Source organism: Protopterus annectens, chromosome 14.part0 (assembly GCF_019279795.1).
Source record: "Protopterus annectens isolate FY-2018-M chromosome 14.part0, PAN1.0, whole genome shotgun sequence".
In the NCBI taxonomy this organism is placed as follows: domain Eukaryota; kingdom Metazoa; phylum Chordata; order Ceratodontiformes; family Protopteridae; genus Protopterus; species Protopterus annectens.
In genome coordinates, this window is record NC_056748.1 from 638272219 (window position 1) to 638292439 (window position 20221).

The 20221-nt window shown below is 37.0% G+C and overlaps 1 pseudogene; it reads right to left on the minus strand.

The window, feature by feature from the left end:
* LOC122788713 overlaps positions 1-13066 on the minus strand; it is an 86988-nt pseudogene extending 73922 nt beyond the window's left edge.
* Positions 13067-20221: the final 7155 nt, after the last annotated feature.

Below are 20221 nucleotides of genomic sequence, written 5' to 3' on the forward strand. Positions count from 1 at the left end.
CATATTTGGTTTTGGCAAAATGAAAACAATTATCATAAATGCCCACATATGATGTCAAAAAATGGTATCTGTAAAGTCTACTGAATCTATGAGGGCAGCTGAAGATGAGAAATATTGGGATGAGCAGACTGATTAAGATGGGAAAGGTACAGTGATTATGTGACATTTGGCTAAATAGATATGGTCTGAGAGAATAAATTTGTTGGCATGTCCATTTGGAATGAATATCCAAGTTTATACAACATATATGACAATTAATCTAACAAACATAGAACAATTCATATGATAAATGCTTGCAATTTCATGTAGTTTTCAAAATGTGCATACTTTGCTGACTGATTTAGTCAAGACAACATTTATTAATTAGTATGAGAGACATGTACCATCACATTTTATTTTCAGCTATAAAGGTTGATTGTTGTTCATTTTTCATCCTATTTCTTGCTATTACATAAGTTATGATTAATAGATATAAGAAAGTAAGGATTTCTCTTGGGGATTTAAAAACTGGAGTTTAATAATGTGCCTTATATGTTGAATTTTTGATATTGCTTTCTTTTTGATCTATTATTTAGACACCAGGGTTACTGAAAATAAAATTCTTTTGTTCAGTCAATAAGCTTGGAAAACCAATAAGCATAGTATTATAGCATAACTGAAACACATTTAATAAAGAATTCTACTGGAATCTTAACATAATAAATATCCTTGCCGTTTAAGAAATTGTATAGTAGCTGTATGGAGTAATGTCATGTATTATGGTAGAAATGATCATGATTCTGCTGTTCTGCTGGGAAAACTTATTATATTTGATAAATTACTGACAAGATAATTTAAACTGTATGCATGTAGAGCAAGAGGTAGATTCTTTAAAGATTAGGGTTACAGCCACTCTCCTCCAGGCCAGTAATCAAGGAGCATCAATCCTCACCACTGACATCAGTGAGAGACAGTCACTAAAAACAGGAATGGAATTGCACAGTATTCTTCAGATGCAGCTCTCCACATCAAGCCCAGTTTCCCACAAGAGCACACATGGAACAGTCTCCATACCTGGGACTGGACTCTCTGTCATTCCAGATCCCAAATAAGACTCACTTTGGAGCACTGTGTCTCAGTTCCAAATAGCTGACACACTCACACCTGGGTATTTGATTTTCACACACACACTCCTGGGAAAGGCTAGCACAGATTTACTAGCTGTAGTCGTTCTGCCCAGACTATAAAGTAACCACTCTGTCATGAGGCAACCACTCTAAGGCTCTTACAATTCAAATATACTGAGGAAAATCCACACTAATATAAATGGTAGAGTGTAACCAAAGCAGCAAGGGTTTTTGGAGTGGTCAAGGCATCAATAAAATAAGCATATGCACTCTCATGATATTAAAAGTATTCTCTAACAGACCAGCCACAATGAAATGTATAAAATATTTCATAATAAATAATAAAATAGAAAACATGAAAATACTATACAATAATATAATACAATACAATAAACACCAGAGTTTCAATCACAGGAGAAATAAAAATAATACACTTGGACAGATTCACAAAGATGCAGAAAAACAATAATTAACTAATCTCACTGTATTTTCTGACTGTCTAAAGAATAACTGTTTACTAGCTAATGTAACTAATACAGCAAGGCAAGACAGGATGCTGAGACACTTACTTTCACAAGGCAAGGTGATGAGCTTCCAACTAAACTCAACTGAACTAACTGTCATAGATCTTTCTATCATGTTCCAAAGAAAACAAAACAAAACAAGCTGCTGCATGAGTTCCAGCCTCTCAGTACTGGTTATAGAATGGCATCAAATTCGATTACCTGACTCTGGTACAATATACACTCAGAGCTTTGCTAACATCTGTTGCAGTATCTGAAAGTTATAGAACAATTTCAAAAATGTCCACGCTTCCCTTCTAGAATCAGTTATAATAACACAGTTGATACATTTTCACACAAGCATCTGTACAAGTCACTGTGACAGTCAAATGACACAAAACTCTCTACAAAACTCTTGCCAACTATGCTGGCATATGTCACACATGCAGTGCCCTACTGTTCCTGGCACAGATGGCAACCTCACATCATCACAGTTGGGAATATTAATGCTTCTTTGAACAGAAACATTTAACTATATCAGTGCTAACCTGGAAGTAGTAAATGAGCTCCTCATTAGACAACAAATTGAACTATGTATTAACATATATAGTTAGAACAGATAGTTAAACCAGACACATTTATGCTACACTGAATTAAGCTAAGGTGAGAAGCTTATGGTAAATGTTACCTTAGAAAGATAAAGTAGGAGTTTTTATTTGAATTGTTTTGAAAATATGTCAGGTTGAATTAGTTCAAGATTATATATGCATATCCTTTAGATTTCTGAATCATGAAAAAATGTACTGATTCTTCTAAAGGAATGGTAATAACATACAGGATGAATACTGTTATTATGGGTCCCCTGTTTATTTAAAGATGAGGTTTACATGATTGATGTAGGGCAGATTAATTAATACCAGTAATAGTTTTTCATGGCTTCTTAATTCAAGATCATGAATGATGGCTGTATAGTTATTTTAAACTAAATGTAATTAGTCACCTATAAAGTTAATTTGAATTTAGATACAGTGCATACTGCTAGATCTTCTGATGGGTATGCTCGGCAAATTTTTTATTGAAAGTAACATAAACATGATCCGATCTGATAAACTTTAATGGGAGATGAACGTTATGGAAACAGTGAATCTCAAGAATGTGTATTTGAGTAACAAATGTGTCTGCAAGTAAATTCCTGTTAAAACACTCATTGAGTGATGAATGTCCCTATATAGATGTTAAATAATTGGTTGTAAATTAATGTATGTGTCAAAGTTTTTTTTCTAATATATTTCTTAATCAGTACACTTTTGATATGGAAGAAAGAGTTTTGTTGCTGTTTTTGTTTTACAATATGTACATTCATTAACATAGACATATTGAGGGTAGAGACTAAATTATAAATTTCCAACAATGAGATGTCATAAGAATATAGGTTGGATGTTACCTTTTCTTTTGGTTTAGTAGAAGGCTTAATAGGATGGTTGCTGGAAAGTATCATGTACCTTGAAAAGAGATGTAAAAATCATATATTGATGAAGACCTAGATTCATTTAATCCATGGTATTACTACAAAGGTGTCTGTTGCGATCATTAGTAACATATTGTCAATATAATAATATACATAGCATTGTAAGATGTTATTTGCTAGGTAGAATTTTTTTCCTATGAAAATATGTCAGTGGATATACACAGATGAAAGCTCGAAGATTACTTTGACTTGAGAAGGCTGATACATTTTTCATAATGTGTCGATATGAAAATATATTTAATTTAGGAGATGAAAAGAATTCATAACTTACTTAGAAAATCAAATGAAATAATCATATGTGTCACCCACAGTTTTGGAGACAATGGTATATGTGTAAGACTGTACATTTTGGACCCATGTTATAATGTCAGGAAAATATGTAATGTTTACACCACTGAATTTAAGACTTACGTTTAACAAGATTATTTTCAGGATGAAGGATATGAAGATTGTATACAGTATAATATCAGTTTATTTACTGGATTGTTTTCACTTACTTACTAATTTGATTTAATTTTGTTAATGAATGTATGTTTTGTTTTGTCAATGAAAGTTCAATGTAGAAGATTTGTTAAAAGATACCTAATTACTACTTCCAAAGACCTGTTAAAAAAGACCTAATTATTACTTCCCAATTCTGAGATTAACATGTTTCTACAGTTAAATATGAATGTTTAATAAGATAGCAGATTTTTCTTTTTTACTTCATTTATTTATTTATTTTTGACATGAATATGTTAAGTGGTACTTTTTATGTTGTACAGCTGAGCCCACATTTTTTATTCCTGTTATTGTTGAAATTATCTGAATGGTTGTGCCATACTGGTATAAATTCATGAACAGGGAAGATGATAATATCCCATAACTCATGGTACTATCCTGAGCAAATGCATTCTATTCTCTAAGAAAATTATTCCATTTATCTTCATAAGTTTATAATTAATTGCATAATAGTATCCAAGAGTAAACTGTGTGGCAATTCATCACTAAATATTCTGCAGCATGAATTAGGACTAGTATACAGCATAAATGCATACCAGACCCTACATAATTCATGGGGAATGACACACAGTGACTGTGTATCTAGTCTTATCTCATTGTGTAGCCATTAGATAGTGTGCATGGAGCATATATGTAAATGACTTTCCTACATCATGCCCAATTCACACATGCAATTTGGAAATGGGATTGTTGGAAGTTAAAATAACTCCAATTTCTGTTTATACATAAACTACTGACTTTGATGAATGAACCAGGGCTAAATCATCATAAAATAATAACTTTTTTATCTGAGCATTTGCACTACACCATTAACACATGTGAAGAATAAGAGGCATCTGAGTATAGGTCCTTGAAGTATCCCTTGCAGATCCAGTCTAGAACTGAAGATAGTTGATAGCCATTTGACCTGTTGTGTTCAGCTATGAAGGTAACTTGCAAACTGTATGAAGTGTTGGGTGTGTACATATATAAAAATCTGATACACACAGAGTGATTTACACAGTCAAACATTTTTTTTTACAGAACATGTAGCAAAAATGAATCTTACATAGCTCAATTATTTTATCTGTGAAGAGTGCTAAACTACTCCCATTTTAAGGCTGTAATTCATGTCATGAGAGAACAGTCATATTAAATGCTTGAAAACAGTGATGACTATGTATTGCTTTTTGCATCTTAAGTAGAGGTTATAGGATTAATGTAGCAAAAATGAATCTTACATAGCTCAATTATTTTATCTGTGAAGAGTGCTAAACTACTCCCATTTTAAGGCTGTAATTCATGCCATGAGAGAACAGTCATATTAAATGCTTGAAAACAGTGATGACTATGCATTGCTTTTTGCATCTTAAGTAGAGGTTATAGGATTAATGTGCCGTAAAGCCTTGGTCTTCAGGCAGATGTGTTACAGTTACCTTTTACCACATTACTGCACACATGAATAAATTCTGCTATGGTTAAACATCAATGACATATTTTAATTTTCTATTTGCAATCCAGTCTCTAACAGTATCTTAATATTATTACCCGATGAATGCATCTGGTAACCTATCATTCAGTAACAGTATCAGCACATCCAAGTCCATGCTATGCAATTTGTAACACTAAAGGGAATATGATCCTTCACTGGGCATATTGAAAGTTTTGGTAAAAGCTCTTAACAGGTCTTTTGCATCATGAAGAAATGCATCATCTTTAATCAGAATTATCAGATTACTGGCATTTCTCTTAAATATTTGCATTAATCGAGAAATAAAAAAATCTTCTATTGCATAGATTAGGACTAAGCTTAGTGCATTTATAAATCATTCATTTTTAAAAATTCTATTGATATTTCTACATAACACTTTGCAGACAAGTTGTAGGTTACTATCTTGAATTTGCCATATTGTGTTTAGGCCTCATGAGCATTTTTCAATTTGTTTGTAAATCAGATGGATCATTTTTGTCCTACTGTCATATTACAGGAAAATGAATCAGTCCTAACATTCAAACAGAACAGTTTGTTTATAGAATATTATATCCTGCTCCAAGTCAATTTCAATATTTTAGCAGGCGTGCTTAATTCATAGACTATCGCTACACATCCTGCCTTTTGTGGATTTTACAATATTTATGAATATTTTAGACTAGGTATTTAATTTCTTTATTAAATATTTTAATTTTGTGCCATGTTGGTGAAAGGTATAGCAAGTTTGCTTTGTAGAGCTGAATCCATGCCTACATATCTTTCATTTTACTATATAGGCTTTAAGAGCTCTTATGTGTTCTTTTAAACTGGCTATAACTGGACTTGGGTCTATATTATATGTTCAAAGTCTTTAAAACGAACAAACAAGCGCTTACATAATAAAACTTTTCTACAAGGAGAATACAGCCGTTTTGCTTGTTTGTTTGTTTTAAACAGTTTCATTGTTTGTGGTTTTCTTATATGTTCAAAGTCTGAAAACTTCAAATCTCATAAGATTGACTCCATATGAGTGAAGATTTCAAACATCGAACATAAAATATAAACAAACTAAAAATAAAAAACCTACCCGAATGCTCTATGCAGGAGGTCAAGCCCCCATGCACCCCCCACACCCCCCGCTACTTAAATATACCAGCTCTGAGATCGCACTACATTGAAGTGAAGGGAAATATTCCCTACGGCGATCTCTGTTGAAAGGTTCAATGTTTGAAAATTTTGACCATATGATGTCGATCATATGAGATTTGAAGTTTTCAAACTTTGAACTTATAATATAGACCCAACTGGACCAGCAGTAAGTGGAACTTCCACTAACTTGGTCGATTAATGGAAGGGGAGAGAACTAGGTGGAAGGCTGGCATAATGGTTAAGTTGTTTACCTTACAGACACAGGGCGCAGGGTTTGATTCTCACATAGGGTAATTGGCTAGGCTTAAAATAGCCCCCAAGGGCAGTTAGCTTAGTATTAACCTACGATCCTATGAACCTATGGTGTACAGGCCACTGAAACATGATTAATAGTCATATGTACAGTAGGTGGGCATAGTCTGCTATAAATTAGGACTGCTATTACTGAGTTATTTTTAGGGACAACTTTTCTTATAGACTTGCACCTTGATGTTGTTGCAAATCTTTAAATAGAGTTTGCATATTTTGTGATAGAGTCCCATGAAGGATCTATGAAATTGCATAAGCTTGCTTGGTACCCTAGAGTAAAGATGACAGAAATGTGAATGGAATGAGTTGCATAGAAAGAGAATAAGATCTTGTATGCAGATGATGGTCTGTGTGTGTGTGTGTGTGTGTGTGTGTGTGTGTGTGTGTGTGTGTGTGTGTGTGTGTGTGTGTGTGTGTGTGTGTGTAGGGGAAAGATCATATGTATGGTACTGCATGAAATAAAGATGAAAATGGCTAATAGGGTTAAAGTCTATGTTTTCATACTTAGTATGGAAAATGGATTATGAAAGGCTTTTGAAAGATGTATTTTGCCTGTTTTGTGCACTTTCACATTAAGTTGTCATTTTAATATTGGGCTGCGTGTATAAATTTGATAAAAGGAATGATTAGACATTTTGGTACAGCTGGTATAACTGAGAATGGCAGTGGATACAGTTCATTGCACCCCTTACATTAATATGTAAAATAAAAACTACATGGTACCTAAAATGTCAAATCTTTTGGTAATTCAAAATTTTGGCAAAAATTCAGGTAAGCCAAAACTTAAGGTATAGAGTAATATTAGATGGACAGAAAATCCCTAAACATTAGTTTTGTGCAAATACCAAATGCTAAGGGAACAATCATATTAACTGTCAGTAAAATATCTGAAGAAGGTCTCATGAAAAGCTTACATACCAGAGCATGTACTAAATTACCGATTTAAATCTTCAGTCTTTATTACTGAGGTGCCCATTTATACATGTAGATCTTTGTAGAGAGAGGAGTTTCATCCTTTCAATGTTTCTTCTTTCAGAAACATCGCTATTTATCCTGTGATCAGAAAACATGGACAGAAATATCCCGTAATTATCATTAGGCAATACAAGACTTTGCCATCTCTATTTGTAGCTATTCTGATTTGCATTAATATTTGGAGATATGTTCTTTATTTTGAGTAGTTTTGCAAATTAATGACTGCATAGTTAAAATCCTCCTTAAGGATCACATTATAATTGGTTTTAGATCATACAATTTAATTGGGAAATCAGTATTCTCTGTAGGGGTCATAATCAAATACTTTTACTAATAACATAAACAAAGAAAAACATCAGCTAACATTTACAAACCTTCCTTCATAACTTATATCACAAATAATCTAAGGTACAAACTAAATCATGGCCTGTCTATTCACATTGGCTTCTTATTATACAGCTGTCTTATTGATGCATATAGAATGTTGTTAGTTAACAACAGACAACTATTTTTGCATATACATTTAAATATGCTAAGACTAGGGTGGCCACAGTGGTGCAGCAGTTAGCATTGCCACCTCACAGCAAGAGGTTCTCCAGTTTGATCCTCAGCTGGGGTGCCTTCTGTGCGGAGTCTGTATGTCCTCCCTGTGGTTGCGTGAGTTTCCTCTGAGTGCTCCTGTTTCCTCCCATATCCCAAAGACATGCTGTAGGTGGATTGAACACTCTAAATTGGCCCTAGGCGTGAGTGTGTGCATGTGTGTGCCTTCTGTGGAAGGTTGGGCACTGGGCTAGCAACAACACTGTAAAACTCCACTGCCAATCATGAGCGGACAGGTGATCCACTGTGGTGACCCCTAACCGGGAAAAGCCGAAAGAAGAAGAAGACGATTTAATTATGCTAAGACTAAGTTTGATATTTCATTAAAATTAAGAGACATTTGTCAAGCAAGCAATGTCTATAGCATAATTTTTATTTATTTTGATTGCAAACAATAGAAGATGGGCCCAAGTTCATGAATGAAAAGCAAATAAACCAACACAGGTAACAAAGTGGTGACAAAGAGCAATATACCATAACCAAGTGCAACACTTTATATATTAAAGATACACCAAGCCCAAACTCTAAGAATCCATTAAGGGCTTTCATCCCATACAACTAGAACTTCACCAGAATAAATCCATCTCACACAATAGTAAATATATTTTATATGCATATAAAAAACATTTATTTAAACAGCATTTATTTATTTATTTTTTTAAAATCCAATTTAAAATTGGCCAGCTATTAAATAAAAATATTTTAAAAGTTATAATTAAAATGCACAAAGTTTTGAAATAGGTTGAATAGAATCATGATCATTTAAGCTGGAGGGATGCATTCAAGTTGAATTTTCACAACAGTTCTTTTTATAGGTTCATAGGTAGGTACTAGGCTATTAGCCTTAAGGCCTATATAAGCCTAGCCAAAAAGGTACCCTGGCTTTCACCATGGAAGAAAATTATTTTCCTGTGCCCCTGTCGAGCAGAGCCACAGAAGTGATCCCCAGGGTGAATTTCCTATCTCACATCCGATCATCATGAAATGTGCTAATGTGGGGCTTTGTTTGATATAGATAGGTAGTTTGTTCCAGAGTATGGAAAGTCTATGGGACAGGAATCTATCCCTCCAGCATGTTCTGTTTATTGTGGTGACAAAGTTTATGTCCCTAGAGCATGTAGCTCAGAGGGCTTGGGATTTCATTAAGTGGAGCACAGCTCTGGGTTTGACATAGCTTTGTAGGTTAGGCAGAGATCGCCTCTGAGTAGGCGATATGCGATGTAGTAAAGCTGGAATTTTTTAAGACGGTCTACGAAGGGCATCTGTTTGAGGCTGGAAATCATCTTTGTGAGATATTTCTGTGGCTTTTCTAGATGTTGTAGATGTCTTGTGAGGTACATACCAAATGGGACGTTGTACTCTATAATGGGTCTAATGAGTGACAAGTAGAGGGGAACAATTACCTCTTTTTTCCAGGATGAAAAACCTTTTGTGATGAGGTGTGCCACATAGAAGGATTTCCTGACTACTGTGGCAATGTGATTATCAAAAGAGAGACTACTACCACCTATGTAGTAGTTCATGAGTACAGAGATTTTACCAAAAGGGATGACAATTTACTTTTTGGTACTGACCTTGAGGCCATGGCTTTGACACCAGGAATCTGTCTCAGTGAGGCCCTTTTGTAGGGTGTCCACATTGTTAGGAGTTTCAATTATGGCTCCTAGTTTGCAGTCATCTGCGAACTTCATTAGCCAAAGACCTTCTGTGCTAGCCTGTACTTCTGAGAAGTAGAGACCAAACAGGAGAGGACCCAGGACTGAACCCTGTGGTACTCCACTTGTCACTGGTGTGAAGTTGGATTTGGAGTCTGCTACTTTCACAGTGTGGGTTCTGTCAGTGAGCCAACTGACAACCCATCTTGTGACATAGGGATTTATACCTAGTTTAATGAGTTTATCTGTAATTCCAGAGTGGGGGATGGTGCCGAAAGCCTTGGTGACATCTAGATAGGCTGTGTGAACCACCTTAGCCTCATCTACGGCTTTGGTGACTGCTTCAAAGAAGTCTATCAGGTTTAGGAGACATGATCTGCCTTTTACAAACACGAACTGGGTTGGGTTCAGAGTTTGGAGATTACCAATGTCATTGTTTATAAGTTCCATGGTAATACGTTCCATAGCCTTGAAGACCAGGCTCGTCAGGCTAATTGGGTGGTAGTTCCCAGGGTCCGTGATGGCTCCCTCTTTGTGGAGTGGGATAACCATTGCTGTGCGCCATTCAGTGGGCACAAAGCCTGAGGTGAGGCTATGAATGAACATGCTACTTAGGTGGGGTACCAGTTTGTTCAGTAGATCATGTAGAATGCAGCCTGGGATGTTGTCAGGTTCCATGGATGTTGTGTCCTTGGCTTTGGATAGTGTGTTTTTTACCTGTGCAGCTGTGATTACGGGAACTTTGCATTCTTCCAGTATAGAGATGGGCCCTTTAGGGGTTGAGAGGAGGGGTAAAGTTAGCACTGAACCTATCTGCCAGGATGTTGACAATATCAGTTGGTTCTGTATATTTAGTGCCATTGTGCTGTAACTGAGAGCAGATCTGAGTGCTGACATTGAGATTCTTGACATAGCTATAGAATGCTTTGTGGTTGTCTTTAGAATCAGTGGTGATTTTATTTTCATAACTAGCTTTGGAGAATTTTAGAGGGATCTTCCAATCATGGGATTTTATTCTTTTTAGCAACAGTTTCTTTCTTATGTTGTAGAGTTTGCTTATAGCAGGGGGCAACCAGATTGGCTTACTTTTTTTGGAGGATAACATGTTGGTTCTGTCAGGAATTGCACAATCCATGCACTTGTGTAAGTGCTTATAAAGTGCATTTGTGTAGGATTCAGCAGTTGTATCTCTATTGTCCACATGCATGGGTGTCATGAGGTTTGCCACTTCTGTGTTAAGAAGCATGAATTTGGCTTTGGAGAATTTTTTTACAGTGGTTTCCCTAATGGGGGTTGAGGGTGGGATGTGGATGTCTAGGGTGATTAGCTTGTGGTCGGTTCTGACCAATGAAGAACTAATCTCTGGTGTGGAACACCGGTTGCCCATGTTGGTAATGACCAGGTCTATGATATTGCTGCCCCTGGTGGGGGTGTGGATAAGTTGATCTAAGGCATTGGAATTTATGAATTCCAGAAAACACTGAGTAAAAGAGTTGGTACATGAGTAGTTTTCCCAATTAATGTTGGGGTAGTTGAAATCGCCCATTATTAGGGTGTTTGGTTGTACCCTAATGTTTTCCATTGTATCAAGAAATGAGGAGTGGGAATCCTGGGGCATGGTGGGGGATTTGCTGCTACCACCCTTATTCTTCTCACACTACTGATATTATCAGCCTCATTTCCGTTGCTGGCTGTGCGTGCTCTTTTGAATGCTGATGGAATTCGGCATCCACTTCTACTAGCATTTACATTCTCAATGTCCTACACTTAGATTTAGATGCTTTAGCTCCTTCCAGAGCTTCTACCCTTAATCCCCTACTCAACCGTCCATTCCTAGCTCAGTTGTCAGCGCATGTTCTTCAGAACGCAGAAAGAACTTATACAACTGTGTTTCTTTCCTGCTTCACTTTATATTGTGCCAGCTTTTCAAAACCCAACTTAACTTTTGCAAAACCCCACTCTACTGCCCATTCCTAGCTCAGTTGTTTGCGTGCATTCCTTGGAACACTGAAAGAACTTACACAACCGCTTCTATTACCTCCTACACTTTATTTTGTGGCAACTGTTACAAAACCCTACTTATTTTTAGCAAAACCCTACTTAACTGCCCATTCCTAGCTCAGTTGTTTGCGTGCGTTATTTGGAACGCTGATAGAACCTGTTCGACTGTTTTTCTTACCTGCTACACTTTATTTCGTGCCAACGCTTTTAAAACTGAACTCTGCTATTGCTTTGAATGCATTCCTTTGAATGCTGAACCCTGTTGTTTGTTAACGCGCATTCATTTGAATGCTGAAGGAACTAAAATCCTCATCTTACTCTCTACTTTTGTGAAGGTGAACTTTGCTGTTTGTTCGCATGTGTTCCACTGAACGCTGAGGGAAATACAAACCCCATTCAACACCTCAATAATATTGCCTTTTGTAGAGGCGAACTCTGATGATCGCGTGTGCACCTTGAATTCTGAAGTTACTACCTACCACTGTTTGCAACTTTATTTTTGTATCCTTTTTAAATTGGAACTCTACACAAGAGTGAATGATTTATAACTGCTGTTAGCTCCTCAATACAGAAGAGCTATTGAATTTATCTACCTAGTGGTCCTACTTTTTTTCTTTGTTTAAGACTTTGTGTGACCTAATACATAGAGCCTAGACTATCACAAATTAGCATTACAAGCTGTGGCTTTCAAGCATGTGGTTTATAATGAATTGCATAATGTGTTGCTAATTAGCATTGCAAGCAATGGCTTCAGATATTATGTTTTCTCTTGCATAATTTGTACATATTGCCCAGGTAAAGGTCTTTGTATCTTTTAAATGTATTTTTATTGTCTTTATGCTTTGAATGTATTACAATATGTTTATTTGTGCTGCTGCCGCCTAACTCTTACTCTCTGGTTATAGTAATAACAACGCCTACCAGTCTGGAAGATGCTCTGCATGTTCTGTTTAACTCCATAAATGGTGTTTAACTGCTACTGCCTATATTAATGCATAGTCTATATTGCTCTGAGTTCTTAATACTTTCTCTCTACTTCCCTTTAAGCCTGCAACCCTCCTGCTAGGGAATCCCCCCAGCATCCGTGAAGAGCTGAGCTATCCTTGTCCTCAGAAAACTTCTGGTACCTCCTCCCAGTGCAGGATTTGAGCCTTGCCCTCCATAAACTGAACTGCCTTGTGAATTAGGAATATTTATTTGGAAGTATGTGTACATTACATCTTACATCCTAACTGAAGAATATCCTGTATCTGTGTTGTGTAAGCAGGACAACCAGCAGCTATAGCCATCTATACTATATCCCCTGTACTCCCAAACTAGCCTCCCTGCTGTTATACACCCTCCTCCCTGTGTTTACTTCTTGCTACTTTTCTTCTCTACTCTCCTATTTCCCTCTCTCCTACTACTTTTCTTCTCTACTCTCCTATTTCCCTCTCTCCTACTTGTTTCTACTCTTGAGAGAGCTTTGTCTAACAGTCCCTAGAGTGTCCACTTGAGGGCAGTATTACCCTTAAACATCCCATTACTTACCAGCATTCTAACCTGGCTTATTAAAATTGATTCTAAGTCTTTTGCCTCAGTCTCCCACATTACAGGTCCCTTTGCCGCTATGGTATACCCTCTTTCAGCTTTCTACTCATTTACTTCATAGGCCTTCTAAGCCTAGATACCTTACTTTCCATCATCTCCCTACCTCTCTGATTGTTTTTCCTTCACACTGGTCTACTTTGCTCTGCCCCGCTCCGTTCACCCTGTGGGCTCACTCCGTTCACCTACCCTACCCCCAATTCCCACCCATCCCCAGGGGTCCTACACTTATACTTCAATAACCACTCCCCTCTCATTTCTCAACCTATCATAAACCTCCAATTCACCAAGCCACTCCCCTATCTCTATCTCTACTAATACTACAAACTACTCTCTTTTAACTACTCTCTATATTATCTAACACTTCTACTTCACTCTACTAATACTACAAACTACTCTCTTTTAACTACTCTCTATCTTATCTAACACTTCTACTTCACTAACTGTTTCCCTAGTCTACCTACTATCTAAATCCCTACTAATTTCTCACTCACATATTTTAAACACTGCTCTATCTCTTGGAACACTCTCTTCTACTCCTACTTTACTACATCAACTACTAACACAAACTACTCCCTACTAAATTTTATTTATTACTATGGCCCCAATAAATAAAACTCTGTTCACAAACTTACTATTCTTAACTACCACAATAGCCAGTCTTACCATACCTTATTCACTCACCTCCTATGAAGATCATACTCTACCTGCACATAACCATTACATCATACAAACTTTACCATCCTCTTTTACATACTCCCTTAACCACAGCAGCATAACAAGTACCTTCAACTATATACTACCAAAATATCACAGAGCAACCCACATTATGTACTTCAATACCAAAAAAACTTTGAATAATCTCTACAAACTCCCAAAAGCTATACACTACCCCCAGCAGCATCCCCTACTAGACGGTGATATTCATCCTAACCCTGGCCCCAACACTGACCACACCAATATCCTTGACAAATAACAGTGCCTATGGTTTCTACAATAACAAAACCATTTAGTTCCTTCTTGATAGCTCACCTTAACATTAGAAGTATCAACAATAAAATTTCCCACCTACATGCTCTCCTTGAAATCCACAGATTTGACATTCTATGTATTACAGAAACTTGACTAAAACCATCCACTCTAGACCAGGAAATTACCCCTCCTGGCTATAACATCCTTAGAAGTGACCGTAAAATCAAAAAAGGTGGAGGTATAGCCATTCTCTATAAATCTAACCTCCAAATGTCACCCTTTAACATACCTCAATTATTAGATACCAAATCTGAACACTTATCTATCAAACTCCTAATTAATAACTCCAAATCTGTCTATCTAATTTGCATGTATCTCCCCCAGGTAATAATACCAATACTCTAGAAAACCTACTTAGTAACCTCTCCACCCAACTACCCCAAGAGACAATTGTACTAGGTGACTTTAACATCAACTGGTCCACTTGCAGTTCTTCCAACCCTACCAACCACATAAACCTCTTTGGATTCTCACAGTTAATAACAACTCCTATTAGAATCCATAAACCTAGCAGTAAAGAAACTACTCTAGACTGGATCCTTATTAATAGCCACCATGAAACTTACACTCCAGGAACCCTTCCTGACAATATCAATGACTTTATGCTTACTTATATCATTAGACAAAAAAATCCACATTCTAAATACTCACAATATCAAAACCTCCCACTTATAAAAATTCTTCAATCCAGACAACTTCCTAAATGAATTACAAGCATGTGACTGGTCACCACTAACCCATCTTGAACTTGATGAGACTGTCACCTACTTTAATACTAACTTTCTTAAAATCTTTGATTACCATGCACCATATCGCTCCACTAGAATAAGAACCAAATCTGCACCATGGCTCACAAAACAAACCAGGCAAAAGATACTCCTCAAAAATAAAATCTGGGCTAAATGGAGAGATACCAAATGTCCAAAAGATCACCTCTTCTTTAAACAGCTAAGAAATGCCACCAAAAGGATATTCTTAGAGACAAAAAAGACTACCTTCACCTACAACAAACCAGTCATCAAACACCTCAAAAATTTTAGTCAGGAATAAACAAACTTCTTCAGCCAGGTCACCCTACTACTCCAGACCCAGCCAGTTTCAACGATAAAAACTCCAATTTAATCCCTGATGCCTTTAATTGCTACTTCACAGACGCCATTCAAACCCTAGCAATTCTTTACCACCCTTCACTGCTTCCCCACTAAAGAACTCCATAACCTCATCTCCTACCTTTCAAATCCAACCTGTACCTACATCTCTCATCTGTAAGCTACTTCAGAAATTGAAACCTTGTACACCTTCTGCTGACCATCTCCCATCTGAATACCTCCAAATTGCTGCAAAAGCCATAGACTTCCCCCTCACTATCCTTATTAACAGAACTATCTCAGAAGGCAAAATCCCTACTTTATGGAAAGTATCCCACATCATCCCTCTACATAAAGGTGGACCTTCTAAAGAGCTTTCTAACTTTTGCCCTATTGCTTTATTCTCCACATTAGCTAAGATAATGGAAAAATGTATTCACAAACAACTACTTAACCACTTACTACAAAATAATCTACTAGCAAACTGCCAACATGGTTTTAGACCATTCCATACCACATCGACTGCACTCTTATCCTTTACTGACTCTATAAACAAAAACCGGAACAACAACTCTTTTTCCTCTGCACTATTTATTGACCTGTCAAAAGCCTTTGATATGGTCAACCATAACTTACTTCTAGAGAAACTAAAAGCCCATTCTCTTGATCCTCACGCTATACAATGGTTCAGGTCTTATCTGGAAAATAGACAGCAAGCAGTGCTTTGGCATAACAATCTGTCTTCACTACTCCCAGTAAATATTGGAGTACCCCAAGGCTCCATCTTAGGTCCCCTACTCTTTTCCTTATTTATCAACAATCTACACATGAATATACCTCAAGCCACCTGCATTCAATATGCAGACAACTCCACCTTAATCTGTACAGCCAAGAATATAGCCTCTCTTCACTCCCTCACCCAAACCGTTTTTCATAATGTTGAAAACTGGTTTATGCAACACTGCCTCCTCCTCAATCCCAAAAAAACTAAACTACTCATTTTTACTCCAACTCATAAATTACCTAGCCCATTCTTCTCTATAACCTCTAACTATGGCACCAACATAACCTCAGATACTACAACCTGCCTACTAGGTGTAACAATTGATAATCGACTTAGCTTTGATGACCACATCAACTCCACCATAAAGTCTGTTAACAAAAAACTTGCTACCCTCTATAGAATTAAACCCTTCCTTACCCCTTCTGCAAGGAAAACCATTGCCCAGACCCACCTCATTTCCACCCTTTTCTATACCTCTGTTATATATACCAACCTATCCAGAAATAACTTCTCTAAACTCTCTACCTGTTATAATAGCATAGCTAGATTTGTCACATGCTCCCCCTTTAAAACTCACCACTGCAGAAACCTCAAACAAATCGAATGGCTAGAATTGCAAAACCACATTCTCTGTCAACAACTACTCATTACTCAAAACATCCTATACCTCCCCAATAACACCCCTATCCTCACCAATCTAATTACACCATATAAAAATCTAGCTACACTTTGCTCAGCTAATAAACTTCTAGTTTCCTCTTTTAAATCTAACAACAAAGCTGGTGATTCACTTTTCTCAAACATTGAAGATAAAAACTGGAATCAGCTTCCCTCTGAATTATCAACCCTTGCTTCAACTTCCCTCTTTAAAAAAGAGCATCTGAAAACTCATTGGCTTTGTCCATGTACTAACACAGACTGATATCCTTTTCCCCTTCCTGCTCTATTCCTCTAACCTATGCCTCCCAAACTAATTATTACTCTTTTCTTCACAACATGACGATCAAATATAACTTCTTTCTTTCTTAACTGAGTTGTGCTCATAGCTTCTAGTGTGTTTGATATATTGTTTAGTATAACTTTTACTAAAATTTTTATAATTTATCATTTTTAGTGTTCTGTTGAACAATGCTGTTTCTGTATTGTGTTTTTATTATGTCCTTGTATAATTTTATTTTGTCACTGTTTATGCTTGGAGCTTTTCTCCCTGGGCCTCTACTGAAAATGGACATATATCCAGCTAGACTAGCCCAGTCAACAAATGTAAAAATAAAATAAAATAAAAATAATTGTGGTCTTGACCAGAGTTAGTTGCACTTGGATAATCTTGGATGCATTATGCTGAGCAACTATCCTGGAGGTGTGAGTATCCTTAATGAATATGGACAAACCTCCACCTTTAGTGTTTCGGCCCAGGTTAGGTGGCCAAAAGGTGTGATATGAATTATAGCCTGGTAATGCAGGGGTGCTCTCTGGAGCCTTGAACCAGGTCTCTGTCACTGGACAGATGTTGATGTTCTCCATTTTAAGGAGTGCTTTGAGTGAATACATTTTGAGGTTTAGACTTCTAGCATTGAGTAGCATTACCCTCAGATTTTGCTCGTTTGTACCTTTTACGGTGGTGAATTTGTCATTTGAACCTTGCCCTAAAAAAGGCACTATAAGGGTGGCAAGAGCCTTAGCCAATATCCAGAATCCTAAGAGTGACAGCTGCAGGCCATCTCTGGCAATGCATTGTGGTCTGTCAGTCATGTCATTCCAGGCAAACAATTACTGCATCCCCTTAGAATGACACCAGTAGCTTAGTCAATTGTTGAAGTCAATTATTTTGTCCTTGTACTGTGGTATCATTCTGGGTGATGGCAGGATGCTACTCAGGGCTAGGGTCATACCTGACTGGGCTACAAGATCGGACAGCTCCTTCATGTCTATTTTCATGTAGTCCAGGGAGGTACATCTCAGGTCATTCACACCAACATGGACAATGACAGAGTCATATTTGTACTTGATGTGGAGTCACCTGAGTGCCTGCATTATGTGGCGGATCCTGGCACCTGTCGGGCAGCTGACAGTAACTTTCTCCTTGTTTAGCCTGGTGAGTAGAAAATCAGTGTGTCTGACTATAGATTCACCTGTGACTAGAGTGATGGGAACGTTGTTATGCCTTATGGGCTGTGATTGAGTGGCACACTGAGTTTGTGGGCTATGTGTCATTTGGGTTGTGTTGGGGGATGAAAGTTGCTTGGATTTCTGTTTTGGAGGTCCCTGTTGCTTGGGCAGATTTTTATTGAGACCCTCTGTGAATGTAGGGGTGTGCGTTTTGTGTTTCTATGTGTGTGCTTTGGTGGTGTAGGTTTTGAGGGACTATGTGATGAGTGCAGTGTGGAAGTGTTTACCCTCTCCTCTTGACTGTCTAGTCCAGTCTTGGGTAAAGAGAGCATTGCTTCCAGTTTGACTATATAAGTGCATCTCTCAAAGGTTGTAGTATTGGGTGATTGGAGGAGAGGGTTGTCTGTATACATGAGGCAATTGCTGTATTGCCCCAAGATGCCCAGATTCATCAGGTAGACAGGGGAAAACACCAGGAGCTGACCCTCAGACATGCCTGGATAGGTGCTTAGTTATTAAGTACTAAAACCCGTTTTCCTCTAGACAAGTGAGGAAAGTTGAGTGCTGTAGTAATTTATACCATGTTTAGTGCTTACAATGAGTTCTGAACAAGTGCTGAGGTCAGAGAACAGATCTGAGTGCTAAAACTAAAAAACTGGCTACTTTTAAGGGAAAATTTGAATAGCAGACTTTATGGTGCCGGGAATAGTTTAACCCTAGCTAAGCAATGGGGGCTCAGAAGCTTACAAACAGTCCTGTATACAGCAAATCTGTATCTGGACTAGACTACTTACAGGAAAGGCAGGAAACAAGCTTAGAAACTGTATTTATTTATTTATTCCAACCTGCTCTCCCAATCCCCACTCCTAAGATTTATGTCAACTTACTCCAATATGTCAAATTTAAATTCATTATGAGAAGCATCAAATAAAGCATGTTTATAGTGTGAATTGTTCATATTTTTATTCTTTATACTATACAGATGCTCATGTATTCTTTTTCTGAATGATTTCTAATTTTTCCCGCATAAAAACATTACATTGTGTGCATACTGCTAGGTAAACAATACCCATGTGCCCATAGTTTCCTTTCTTAAAAGTCACTACTGTTTTTAAGAAATTCCCCAGTACAATATTATCCTCCTCAAAAATATGTGAACATTGGCCACAAGCCCGACATTTCCTTGTCTCTAGTCCATCTTTTGTACCCTTATGTGCATTCCTTTCATACATACTCTTTAAATTCCTTCCTGTTTCACAACAAATTTGGGGTCATATTCTACCACATCTGCAATCCCTGTGTTAAACCTAAAATATACCAGTTCCTGGTAATAATTTCTTTTGACCCTTTGTGAGGCATAATTAAATTCCAATACCATTGCCCTTTCACAACATTTATTTTTACCATTTGGGGAAGTTTCGTTGACAAACCTATACCAAGCATATGTTTGTATTTCTTACCTCAATTGTCAGAAACTTTTCTTGTAATTTTTTGGACCAGATCTTTCAGATATCATCTATCCAAAAACATCTGTGAAGTGTTATCCAACTCCTGAACCAAATCCTTTTGATATTATCCTTACAACTCAAATGCATTAACCTTTAATTAAACTTTTTTTTTCTGTGCAAAGTGGTGTGCACTACTAAAAGGTAAGTATGAATTACTGAAGGAGTGTTTCCCATATATTCTTGACTTGAAACCCTCTTCTGTAAGAACAGTAGTAGTATCTGAATAATTAATGCTGTTCTTATTGTAATGATACATACATTTCAAAAAAGGGGTGGCATTGTTCAAATAATCAAAGAACTTGAGGATGCAAATGTCATGTCTATCCCAAAGGATGA